The sequence below is a fragment of the Cervus canadensis genome, chromosome 24, assembly GCF_019320065.1.
Source record: "Cervus canadensis isolate Bull #8, Minnesota chromosome 24, ASM1932006v1, whole genome shotgun sequence".
Lineage (NCBI taxonomy): Eukaryota > Metazoa > Chordata > Mammalia > Artiodactyla > Cervidae > Cervus > Cervus canadensis.
The window spans coordinates 28,405,091-28,417,997 of record NC_057409.1 but is presented as its reverse complement, the minus strand read 5'-3'; the positions used below and the strand labels follow the sequence as shown (position 1 = coordinate 28,417,997).

The window sequence follows — 12,907 nt, the reverse complement described above, 5'->3', positions numbered from 1 at the left end:
AAAAACCAATGATGATCATCTTTGACAATTATGCTTTTAAGCCAGGTGCACTTTTCCAGTTTAAAACTTAAAATTTTCAAATGTAAAAAGAAAGTGAAAGTGTTAGTCGCTCAGTCGTGTCCGACTCTTTTCGACCCCATGGACTGTAACCCACCAGGCTTCTCTGTCCCTGGAGTTCTCCAGGCAAGAATACTGGAGTGGGTAGCCATTCCCTTCTCCAGGGGATCTTCCCGACCCAGGGATTGAACCCAGGTCTCCCTTATTGCAGGCAGATTCTTTACAAGGAATGTAGCGATAGATGGAACTTAGAATTCCCTGAGAATAAGACATTTCCTGCCTGAAGTTACTTCGACCAGCAAAGTAGGTGTTTTAGAGTCAGAGATCCTGTAGAGAACTAAGTGCAGAACATTGGGTTTGAGGCTTTCCACCAGTAGTAGCCTGAACCCTCGAAGCCACTAATGGTAGAATGTGCTAGTCTTCCATTTTAGAGACAAGGAAATAGGTTCTGGGAAGTTTCGTAATATTAGCAGAGATTACATAGTTCCAAAGTCCATGTTTTTGCCTTTTTTTTTTTTTTCCCATTAGGCCAAGACTGCTGGTAGAATGACTTTATTTAAGGTGCTTATCTCAAGCTAGTAGCTGTAGATTGACACTGCCACTGAATGTCATTCAGAGCATGTTGACACAGTTCCTTTCCGAATGGAGGTGGGATGACTTGACAGAACACAGAACACAGTTAGACAGTCAGGACAACCTGAGCACCTCCTGATTCCAAACCCAACAGGAAGCACTTTATGATCTCCAGGGCCTGTCCCCCTCTTTCACAGAGTGAGGCTTAAGAAACAAGAGCCCAAGGACTTATCTAGAAGCTCATCTGCATGCTAAGCATTAGTGAAAGCAATGTTTTTATTACTAGAAAGCATAATAAGGTTACCACTTGACTGTATTTTGGACCAATTAAAGATGGTTTTTGTTTTTGTTTTTAAAGATGTTTTTAAAATCACCCCCTCCGCACACACACTATGTGTGTTTATTTGTATATAACTTAAATAGAAGGTTATTTAGGATGGTAGACATTATGGAGGGCTAACTCCCCCAGCCACCTTCAGTGTAAGTTCCATGTGAGATCAAAGAACTCACTTGAGGAAAGTGAAAGTGTTAGTCGCTCAGTCTTGTCCAACTCTTTGCCACCCCATGGACTGTAACCTGCCAGGCTGCTCTGTTCATGGGATTCTCCAGGTAAGACTACTGGAGTGGGTAGCCATTCCCTTCTCCAAGGAATCTTCTTGACCCAGGGATCAAACCCAGGTCTGCCACATTATGGGCACATCCTTCACCATCTGAGCCACAGGGAAGCCCTAGACATAAGGATAGGGCTTCCCTGATGCCTCAGTGGTAAAGAATCCATCCACCTGCCAGTGCAGGAGACACTGGTTCAATCCCTGGTCCAGGAAGATTCCACATGCCTCAGAGCAACTAAGTCCATACATCGTAACCGCTGAGCCTGTGCTCTTGAGCCCGGGAGCTGCAACTACTGAAATCATGAGGAAGTCCTCTCCCAAAGCACGGGCACAGGAACAAGAACGCACTGGGGAAAGGACAATTTGGGGCAGTATCAATTTTCCCCTGGATCACAGAGTCCTTGTGAGCTACAAAACCCTGCAGCATGTGGCTGGGTCTCCTGACATTGTTTCATGCTCTCTGCACTTGGCCCCTTTTGCCAGAAAGTACCCTTCACTTTCTGAAACTGCCTGGATTATTTCAAGGGAGTTCATTTTCCATCTAGCAATCACATTTGCCCCCTGAAAAAGTGGACAGTAGGGATGCACACAGAAAAGCCCCACACAAGCCTTACTGAAGGTTCTTTCTCCTGTTGACTAAAAACGATGCACAAGGTGAGAGTGGCAAGTTAAGTTTTATTTGGTGCAAAATGAGGACTGCTGCCTGGAAGAGAGCACCTCAGATAGCTCAGATAGACTGCTCCAAAGAGGCAGCACGGAGCTTAGTTGCTCAGTCGTGTCCACCTCTTTGCAACTCCACGGACTGTGGCCCACCGGGCTCCTCTGTCCATGGGATTGTCCAGGCAAGAATACTGGAGTAGGTCGCTATGCCCTTCTCCAGGGGATCCTCCCAACCCAGGGATTGAACCTGTGTCTCCTGCTTGGCAGGCAGATCCTTTACCACTGAACCACCTGGGAAGCCCAGCAAATTCTCTTGGCAGGTGCCAATTTGTAGTTGACAATCCTAAGCCCATTTATGTATTGTTGGCTGTGCTGGGTCTCCGTTGCTACGAGGGCTTTCTCTATTGCAGCAGCTTCTCTTGTGAAGCACAGGCTCCAGGGCGTACAGCTCAATAGTTACTGCGCACAGGCTTAGTTGCCTCAAGGCATATGGGGGGATCTTTCTGTAACAGGAATGGGATCCATGAACCCCACATTGGCAGGTGGATTCCTAACCACTGGACCACCAGGCTTCCCAAGTGGTGCAATAGTAAAGAGTCTGCTTGCCAGTGCAGGAGACTCCAGAGACTCTGGTTTGATCCCTGGGTCAGGAAGATCCCCTGGAGTAGGAAATGGTAACCCACTCCAGTATTTTTTAAAATTTTTATTTATTTTATTATTATTTTTTTGGCTGCACTGGGTCTTTGTTGCAGTGCCTGGGCTTTCTCTACTTGCAGCAAGTGTGAGCGGGGGCCACTGTTTGTTGTGGTGTGTAGACATCTGACTGTGGTGGCTTCTCGTTGCAGAGCACAGGCTCTAGGCACGAGGGTTCAGTAGTCCTGGCGAAGGAACTTAGTTGCTCTGGGGCGTGTGGAATCTTCCCAGTCCAATGATCAAACCCATGTCCCCTACACTAGCAGGCAGATTCTTACCCACTCTGCCACCAGGGAAGTCCCACTCCAGCATTCTTGCCTGGAAAATCCCATGGACAAAAAAAAAAAAAGAAAGAAAGAAAATCCCATGGACAGAGGAACTTGACAGGCCACAGTCTATGGGGTCACAAAGAGTCAAACACAACTGGGCGACTGAGCATGCACCCATGCACAGACCATCAGGGAAGACCCTCCTGAGCCTATTTTCTGATCCTGAAATCAAGATTATGTGAACTGAAAGAAAAAACACACAATGTTAAAGTTGTGAGTTAAGTTTTATTTAGGGTACCTTACTGAGGACCATAGCCTCTCAGATAGCTATGAGGAACTGCTTCCAAAGAGATAAGGGAGGAGTCAGAATATTCAGGATCTTTTTTTTTTTTTTTGGCTGGGAAAAAACCCGTGTTTAAACAGAAAAAGATAACTGTTAGTGACTTTAGTGCTTAATGGGATGATGCAAGAATCTGGGGTCATTAAAATTCTTCCTTAGATAGGTATCTTAACTATCTAGGGACTCTAGTATCCAAAGCAGAGAATGCAACATTGTGGTTGTTTTTTTTTCCCTTCATCCCCACTCAGGGTACACTGTTGGTGGGTGACTCCAGTGACCAGTGCCTTGATCCTGTAGAACCAGAATGGCAGGCATCATTTTTTTCTTTACAATTGTAATTCTAAAAGAACATCTGCAGAACAAGGCCCCCGGTGACCATTCACAATAAGTACTCAATAAGTGACTTCTCCTCTGGACCCTATCTTATGCCTGGATAAAAGAGATAAAAGGCCTTTATCTGTAAGACCCTTAGCAGATTATTAATTAAGCCCCTACTCTCTGAGAGTAACCATCTTGTTGAAGTCTGGATGCCAGTTTCTTTTGTAGAATCAGAGAGAAAGAAGCAATGAGGAACTAAAATCCAAAGGCAGAAAAGAGAGGGAGAGGCAGTGGGGAAATAAAGTGAAAGGGTCTTCAGTTTGTGTCCATCCAACTCAGTCATGTCCAACTCTTTGCAACTCCACGGACTGCAGCATGCCAGGCTTCCCTATCCATCATCAACTGAGACACTAGTCTGGCGTCTTCTCTGTCAGTGGGTTTTCCAAATAAAGTCGTATTCCTTGCCTCAACACTTCTCTCAGATTCATAGGCCTGTTTTACGGCGAGCAGAGGGAGCTTGTACCCTGTAACACTATCTCCCTTAGACTGTGAAAGGGTCTTAGTCTTGCAAAACATCTACAAGGGAATGGGCAGCCTTTGGAAGGGGGGTGTTAATCTCTTCTTTTTGTTGCAGCTATTCACAGGTGGGCAGGGTCAGATTATCTCTCTAGGAGTTGAACAAAGGCTCTTTAGTTTACAATCAGGCAAACTGGCAGGGTCTTCTGAGGCAGGCAATTATCTATGATTGTAATAACAAAAGCAACAAAAAAGCAAGTCAAAGAAATAGTTTCAACTTGGATTCAGAATTGGCTTCTTCTCTGCAACACTAGTAAAAGACCAAAGAATTGCAGTCTTGCCAATTTTACCAGTGCTGGGATAGAGGAGTGCTCACTTGCATCTGTGGAATCCCAGAGAAAGGAGCATGGGTGGGAGTGAGGGGATATTTCAGGAAAGACTCCTGAGGGGGAATTCCCCGGTGGCCCAGTGGTTAAGACTCTGCACTGCGGTGGGAGGATGGCCAGATTCCATATGTTTTTTGTTGTTCAGTCATTAAGTTGTGTCTGACAACATGTGACTATGCACCATTTCCATGGAGGTAAAATATGTTTCTCCCACACCACTGATTTTGGACTTAGTCTTGTGACTCACTTTTACCAGTGGAATGATACATGATACAAAAGAGGTCTTAAATATGCTATAATGGTTAACTTGGACTCTAGCCACAACTTTCACCATGCAAACATTCCGGGTAGTCAGTTGCTAGTCTAAGGAGTCAAAAACACATAGAGGGGACCTGGACCCACTCACAGCTTAGAAGTCAGCCCAACCCAGTAGTGTTGTTCAGTTGCTGTCCTGTCCAACTCTTGGCGACCCCATGAACTACAGCACTTCAGGCTTCCCTGTCCTTCAACATCATCCTGAGTTTGCTCAAACTCATGTCCATTGAGTTGGTGATGCCATCCAACCATCTCATCCTCTGTCACCCCCCTTCTCCACCTGCCCTCAATCTTTTCCCAGACTCAGAGTCTTTTCCAGTGAGTCACTCTTCACACCAGATGGTCAAAGTGTTGTAGCCTTGCATTCCGGGAAACAAACTCCCTCAGAAGGACAATACAGATAGTGGAGTGCAGTTTATTACACTGGAGGGAGCAAGGTAGAGTCTCCTCTTAGCCAAGGACCCCAACCAGTTTTTTGAAAACCTTATATACCCTAATATATACCCTAATATATAGGAAACCCTATATAAGGTTTCCTGAAACTAGTCTGAACAAAGGAAAAAGAAAGATACAATCAAAGTTAACCGGTGATCACATGCCTTAAGCCTACGTAGTTAACAGTGGATAATCATCAATAGGCCTGTGGTCATACCCCAATAAGCATTCCCTTACACAGATAATTAGGGTATTCTTTTAGGCGATGGAGAACCCTAGGGCTCTTCCTTCCAGAGGCCTGCTTTTCCAGTTGGTATGTCGTTTCCATAGATACTGGGCATATAGCTCCACAGTCCGGTCCAAGATGGAGTCCTACTTTCACGATAGAGCCTGTTCTGTTTCCTCCTTCAAAAGTATTGGCGCTTCAGCTTTAGCATCAGTCCTGCTGAAACTGTTTACCTCAGACTGGGACTTGAACCCACATGGCTGAGCTCGAACCCGGCCAAAACCCACAGTACCTGGTTTCAGAACCTAATGAAGGTCAGGTTCTTGATGTCTCATCACAGAAAGAATTCAGTGAGAGACAAAGTGATAGGTAAGAAGTGGATTTATTCAGACTCAGAGAGAAGCACACTGCACAGAGTGTGGGCCCTCGCAGAGGGCGAGTGTGGGGGCCCCGAAATGTGGCCTGGTTAGTTTTTATGGGCTGGGTAATTTCATAGGCCAATAAATGGGAGGATTGTTCCAGCTGTTTTGGGGAAGGTGTGGAGATTTCCAGGAATTGGGCCCCTACCCACTTTTTGGTGTTTTGATGGTGTCTTGGAGCTGTCATGGCGCCTCATTTAGCTTGCTGATTGAGGATCAAGGTCCACTTGAAGTTGACTTTTCTGCCATCTTGGACCCATTTTATTCTTTTTTTTTTTTAATATTTATTTATTTATTTGACCGTGCTGAGTTTTAGTTGCAGCATGTGGGATTCTTCATCTTTGCTGTGGCATGTGAACCCTCGGTTGTGGCATGTGGGATCTAGTTCCCAGACCAGGGATTGAACCCAGGCCCCCCTTCACTGGGAGCTGGGAGCACAGACTCTTAGCCACTGGAACACGAGAAAACTCCTGATTCTTTTTTTTTTTTTTTTTTTTGACTTCATGAGGTCTTAGTTACAGCACATGGGATCTTGTTCCCTGACCAGGGTTTGAACCCGGGCCCCCTGCATTGGAAGCACAGAGTCCTAGCCACTGAACCACCAGGGAAGTCCCCAGAAAACTCCTGATTCTAATCGGTTTATGTTGTATCCTTGGGCTATGTCATTCTTTTAAAAGTTGTGCCCTGCCGCCTTCCTTCCTGTTTCACTTCCAATGAATATTCAGGGTTGATTTCCTTTAGGATTCACTGATTTGATCTCCTTGCTATCCAAGGGACTCTCAATAGTCTTCTCCAAAACCACAGATCAAAAGCATCCATTTCTTCAGTGCTCAATCTTCTTCATGGTTCAACTCTCACATTCGTACATGACTACCGGAAAAACCATAGCTTTGGCTATATGGACCTTTGTTGGCAAAGTGATGTCTCTGCTTTTTAATACATCTTGGTTTGTCATAGCTTTTCTTACATGAAGCAAGCTTCTTTTATTTTATTTTTTTTCTATGTAAATTCATGGCTGATTCATGTCAAGCAAGCTCCTTTTATTTCATGACTGCAGTCATCATCTGCAGTGATTTTGGAGACTAAGAATATAAAGTCACTATTTCCACTTTTTGCTCATCTATTTGCCCTGAAGTGATGGGACTGGACGCCATGATCTTAGTTTTTTGAATGTTGAGTTTTAAGCCAATTTTTTCACTCTCCTCTTTCACCTTCACCAAGAGGTTCTTTAGTTCCTCTTCACTTTATGCCTTTAAAGTGGTATCATCTGCATATCTGAGGTTGATATTTCTCCCAGCAATCTTGATTCCAGCTTGTGAGTCATTCAGCCTAGTACTTCATATGATATACTCTGCATATAAGTTAAATAAGCAGGGTGATAATATACAGCCTTGACTACTCCTTCCCCAGTTTTGAACCAGTCTGTTGTTCCATGTCCAGTTCTAACTGTTGCTTCTTGACCTTCATACAGGTTTCCTAGCAGGCAGGTAATGTGGTCTGGTATTCCTATCTCTTTAAGAATATTCCACATTTGTTGTGATCCGAACAGTCAAAGGCTTTAGCGTAGTCAGTGAAGCAGAAGTAGATGTTTTTTTGGAATTCCCTTGCCTTTTCTATGATCCACCATGTGTTGGCAATTTGATCTCTGGTTCCTCTGCCTTTTCTAAATCCAACTTGTACATTTGGAAGTTCTCAGTTCACGTACTGCTGATGCCTAGCTCGATGGATTTTGAGCATAATCTTGCTAGCATGTGAAATGAGTGCAATTGTACAATAATTTGAACATTCTTTGGCATTGCCCTTCTTTGAGATTGGAATGAAAACAGACCTTTTTCATTCCTGTGGCCACTTCTGAGTTTTCCAAATTTGGTGGCACATTGAGTACGGCAATGTAACAGTCGTTAGCACTTTCATAAAGAAATAGGAACAGATGACTAGCTGGAAGCTGCCGTGTAGCACAAGGAGCTCGTCTGGGTCCTCTGTGATGACCTGAAGGGGTTGAGGGAGGGAGGCTCTGGAGGGAGAGGATATACATAGACATGTATATGTACAGTTGATTCACTTTGTGGTACAGCAGAAACACAACACTGTAAAATGATTGTACTCCAATTAAAAAAGAAGAAGAAATAGGGAGTAGAAAGAATGGCAGATTCAACATCCCAGGAGCAAGGGTGTATCCCAGCTTTGCCACTGATGGGCCCGGGCCCATCTCTTTTCCTATAATGGGTTTAATGGGTCTAATCCTACTGCTCTTTCCTACCTCCTATGACTTACACATTGTGATGTTGTTAGTGACTCTACTAGATGAGTCTCCGAGAATCAGATATGACTGAGCCACTGAACAACAATTCTTGGATGAAAGAGTACTGGAATCAGGTGTGAGAAACATGCTCACCAGCCCAAACTCAAAGAATGGACTTGGAGACACAAGTTGCTGTGGGAAGCAAGGCTTTAATGACAGTCTTGCAGATGTCTGGTGGGCCGGCACCCCCAGAGTTGTTACACTTATCCTTAACACACAGGTCCATCCCCCAGTTTCTCACTGACTGAGTACTATGGGGTGAACAATCACCTAGGTTTGTTCCCTCCCTCTATTTTTGGTTTGGCCCTTCCCTGACATCTTCTTTCCTGCAGACCTATTCCTGTTCTGATATTTTGAATTTACCAATAGGATGAACCCGTGCGAAAATCCTAGGCATCCCACCCTTCATTTGTCTTTCTGGACTTTCCAGTTTTGTAACCCTTATGAAAGTGAAGGTATTACTCACTCAGCTGTGTCCCATTCTTTGTGACACCATGGACTGTAGCCCACCAGGCTCCCCTGTCCATGGAATTCTCCAGGCAAGAATACTGGAGTGGGTTGCCATGCCCTTCTCCAGGAGACCTTCCTGACCCAGAGACTGAACCTGAGTCTCCAGCATTGCAGGCAGATTCTTTACCAACTGAACCACCAAGGACGTATTTGTAATCCTTACAGCTATCAGCTATTACATCGTCAAAGCTGGCTGTTCTTGAAAATGGACCACTGTAACTTTTATTTCTTCCATCAGGTTAGGTTAGAGCTTCTCCTTCTCACAAGGAAATGTTGCTATGTGAGGAAGAACTGCTATGTGACATCCACCTGGGGCCCCACAGTGGTTAGCCAGGGTGCAGGGCAAAATGTTTTTCAATCTCTCCTGACTATCAGAATCCCCTGAGGAGTTTATGAATATATATATAGATTCCCTTGGGGATACCTCTTTCTAGACTTCTGAATCAGAATCTTTAGGGAATGTAGTAATGAATACCTGAAGGCAAATCCAATTATCAGCCAGCTTTGGTGCTAGATAGATCTGTTGCTGTTCTGTCACTAAGTTGTGTCTGACTTTTTATGACCCCATGGACTGGAGCATGCCAGGCTTCCCTGTCCTTTATTATTTCCTGGAGTTTGCTTGAACTCATGTCCATTGAGTCGGTGATGCCATCCAAACATCTCATCCTCTGTCTCATCCGCTTCTCTTGTCTCCAATCTTTCCCAGCATCAGAATCTTTTCAGCAAGTCAGCTCTTTGCATCAGGTGGCCAAAGTATTTGCATCAGGTGGCCAAAGTATCAGGTGGCTGATGCTTCAGCATCAGTCCTTCCAATGAAGGAATATTCAGAGTTGATTTCTAGGGGCTTATATAACATGAAGGCTCGCTGTCAGGAGTCCTTGATGAGGAACAAAGGAGTTAGGGCCTTAATTTCTTCCTCTTGCATTGTTTCACAGACCATAGCCTAGTAATTGAATCTGGCAGTGGCTCTTTGGCCTTCTTTCTGATATGTAACTACAAGGGGAAGGGTGTGTTGTAAGGGTAAACACCAGATACAGGATGTATTTAGCATAGAGTCAAAGGAAAATAGGTGTGAAATGTAGCTCCTGCAGAGTTAGGGGCAGAAAAGCAAAGATAGTTACAGACATGCAGAGTTAAGAGCAGTTAAAGTAAAAAAGACTAGGAAGGTTCAGGCCTGCTCACTGTTCTCTTTATCTTCTTTGTTATCAGGAAAAGGAAAAAAAAGAGCCTCACTCCTCTTCTTTTTTCCTTTTCATTGCAACACTTCCTTGGTCATTGAGCAAAAAAAAAAAGAGAGAGAGAACTGCCCCCTGTATCTCCACTTGGCTATCAAATAGGTGACTGCTTCTCAAATTTTTGTGTGCAAACAAAACATGTGTTGTGTGCATTCTAAGTCGCTTCAGTTGTGTCTGACTCTTCACGACCCCATGGACTGAAGCCTGCAAGGCTCCTCTGTCCATGGGGATTCTCCAGGCAAGAACACTGGAGTGGTTTGCCATTCCCTTCACCAGGGGATCTTCCCGACCCAGGGATTGAACCCGTATCTCTTGTCTACTGCGTTGGTGGGGGGATTCTTTACCCCAAGCACCACCTGTTTTTGCTGTTGTCCAATCACTCAGTCATGTCTGACTCTGGGACTCCATGGACTGCAGCACACCAGTCTTCCCTGTCTTTCACTATCTCCAGGAGCTTGCTCAAGCTAATGTCCATTGAGTTGGTGATGCCATCCAACCATATCGTCCTCTGTCATCCCCTTTTCCTCCTGCCTTCAATCTTTCCCAGCATCAGGGTGTTTTTCAATGAGTTGGCTCTTTGCATCTGATGGCCAAAGTATTGGAGCTTCAGCATCAGTCCTTCCAATGAGGGTTAATTTCCTTTAGGGTTGACTGGTTGGATCTCCTTGCAGTCCAAGGGACTCTCAAGAGTCTTCTCCAACACCACAGTTCATCAATTCTTCGATGCTCAGCTTTCTTTATGGTTCAACTCTCACGTCCATACATGACTACTGGTAAAACCATAGCTTTGACCTCGGAAGCCCATAAATCATGTGGAAATCTTGTTAAAATGCAGACTCTGCTTCAGTAGGAGCTTGGGGCCTGAGAGTCCACATTTCTAATGTGTTCCATGTGTGCTGGGCTGTGGGTGGGAGGCCCACACTCTTAGTGTTGAGGTCATGGGCATCTCAACCTTAATAGGTCCACCATTTAATTCCTAATTCCTCCCCCCATCCAAAGCCCAGTCTGAATGAGGATTCTTGCAACTTCCTCCATCCTTTCTCCATCAGGGATGCAAAATGCACAGGAGGGGCTGGAGGAAGGGACATCAGAAGGCGCTCCAGCCTTGTTGTTGTAGCCACGCGTTCCCGGGGAACAAACTCACTCAGAAGGACAATGCAGATAGTGGAGTGCAGTTTATTACACCGGCGGGCCCAAGGCAAAGTCTCCTCTTAGCCAAGGGCCCCGATCAGCACTTGTGAAAATCTTTTATACCCCATGTGTACGTGTCCAAACCCACCACCTCAAATTCCTTGAGAGTTACATAAACTAAGGAAGGGAAAATAGAATCCCAATAACCACATCACTCATGTGCCATGTACTCAGACAGTTAAACAATTAGCCAATAATCAATAAGCACGAGGTTACACTCCGACAGGTACAGAAAAGTTTATGGCCTGTCTGGAGGAAGGAGTGATTAGTGTATGTGTTCTCTTAGGCGATGAGTAACCTGGATACGATCTTCACGATTCCCTTGTCTGGAGGGGGTCTTATCCTTCTGTTGTCGTTTCCATAGACACTAAACACAGAGTGCAGAGTCCATTGGAGAGGTGGCCGAGCATGGTCAGCATGGACAGGCCTGAGGTGGAGTATAGGCCCTATGAATTCCTTCTTCATTGTGAGTGCTGTCCAACAGAAATACCGTGAGCTACATGAGTAATTCAAAATTTTTCATTAAGTACATTTAAAAAGTGAAAGGAGGGAAAAAAAAAAAAAGTGAAAGGAGGGATTTCCCAGGCGGTCCAGTAGTCCAAGCTTCCAGTGCAGAGATAAATATGGGGCGCAAATAGAACTGCCATATGACCCAGCAATACCACTTCTGGGCATACACACTGAGGAAACCAAATCTGAAAGAGACACATGCACCCCAATGTTCATCGCAGCACTGTTTATAATAGCCAGGACATGGAAGCAACCTAGATGCCCATCAGCAGACAAATGGAAAGGAAGCTGTGGTACATATACACCATGGAATATTACTCAGCCGTTAAAAAGAATTCATTTGACTCAGTTCTAATGAGATGGATGAAACTGGAGCCCATTATACAGAGTGAAGTAAGCCAGAAAGATAAAGAACATTACAGCATACTAACACATATATATGGAATTTAGAAAGATGGTAATGATAACCCTATATACAAAACAGAAAAAGAGACACAGATATACAGAACAGACTTTCGGACTCTGTGGGAGAAGGTGAGGGTGGAATGTTTCGAGAGAACAGCATGTATATTATCTATAGTGAAACAGATCACAAGCCCAGGTGGGATGCATGAGACAAGTGCTCGAGCCTGGTGCACTGGGAAGACCCAGAGGGATCAGGTGGAGAGGGAGGTGGGAGTGGGGATCGGGATGGGGAATACATGTGACTCCATGGCTGATTCATGTCAATGTATGACAAAACCCACTGCAATGTTGTGAAGTGATTAGCCTCCAACTAATAAAAATAAAGGAAAAAAAAATTAAAAAAAAAAAAATATGGGGCACAGGTTCGATCCCTGGCTGGGGAACTAAGATCCCATATACTGTGCAGTGTGGCCAAAAAATAAATAAAATAAAAAGTAAAAAGAAACAGATGCATTTAATTTTAGTAATATATTTGTTTAACCCAACATATCTAAAAATATTATTTCAACATTTAATCAGTATAAAAATTATTAATGGGAATTTTTTCCATGCTAAGTCTTTGATTTTTTTTTTTTCTTTTTTGGTCTGTGCAAAGCACGCAGGATCTCACTTCCCATGTCACTTCCCCTGTAGTGGAAACACAGGGCCCCAGCCACTGGATCACCAAGGAATTCCCTCATGCTAAGTCTCTGACATCCAGTATGCAGTGTACACTTACAGCACATCTGGATTTGGATGTTAAATTTTCATAAAAAATATGGAAGCTTTAGTTTTTATAAAATGTACAGTTGAAAAAGTGAATTCACACATCAAGTTTGTTCCAAACATATTTGAGTGTTTTCCAATAACTGAAAACATTTAAAATACAATTCACTT

The 12,907-nt window shown here is 44.2% G+C and overlaps 1 protein-coding gene and 1 non-coding gene across 2 annotated transcripts in view; one reads left to right on the top strand and one right to left on the bottom strand.

The window, feature by feature from the left end:
* PNKD (PNKD metallo-beta-lactamase domain containing) overlaps positions 1 to 12,907 on the top strand; it is a 69,506-nt gene that overhangs the window by 21,229 nt on the left and 35,370 nt on the right. The gene's annotated exons all lie outside the window — the stretch shown is intronic.
* On the bottom strand, positions 6,354 to 6,426 carry TRNAG-UCC. Its single transcript has one exon. It is a non-coding gene; the product is annotated as a tRNA-Gly (tRNA).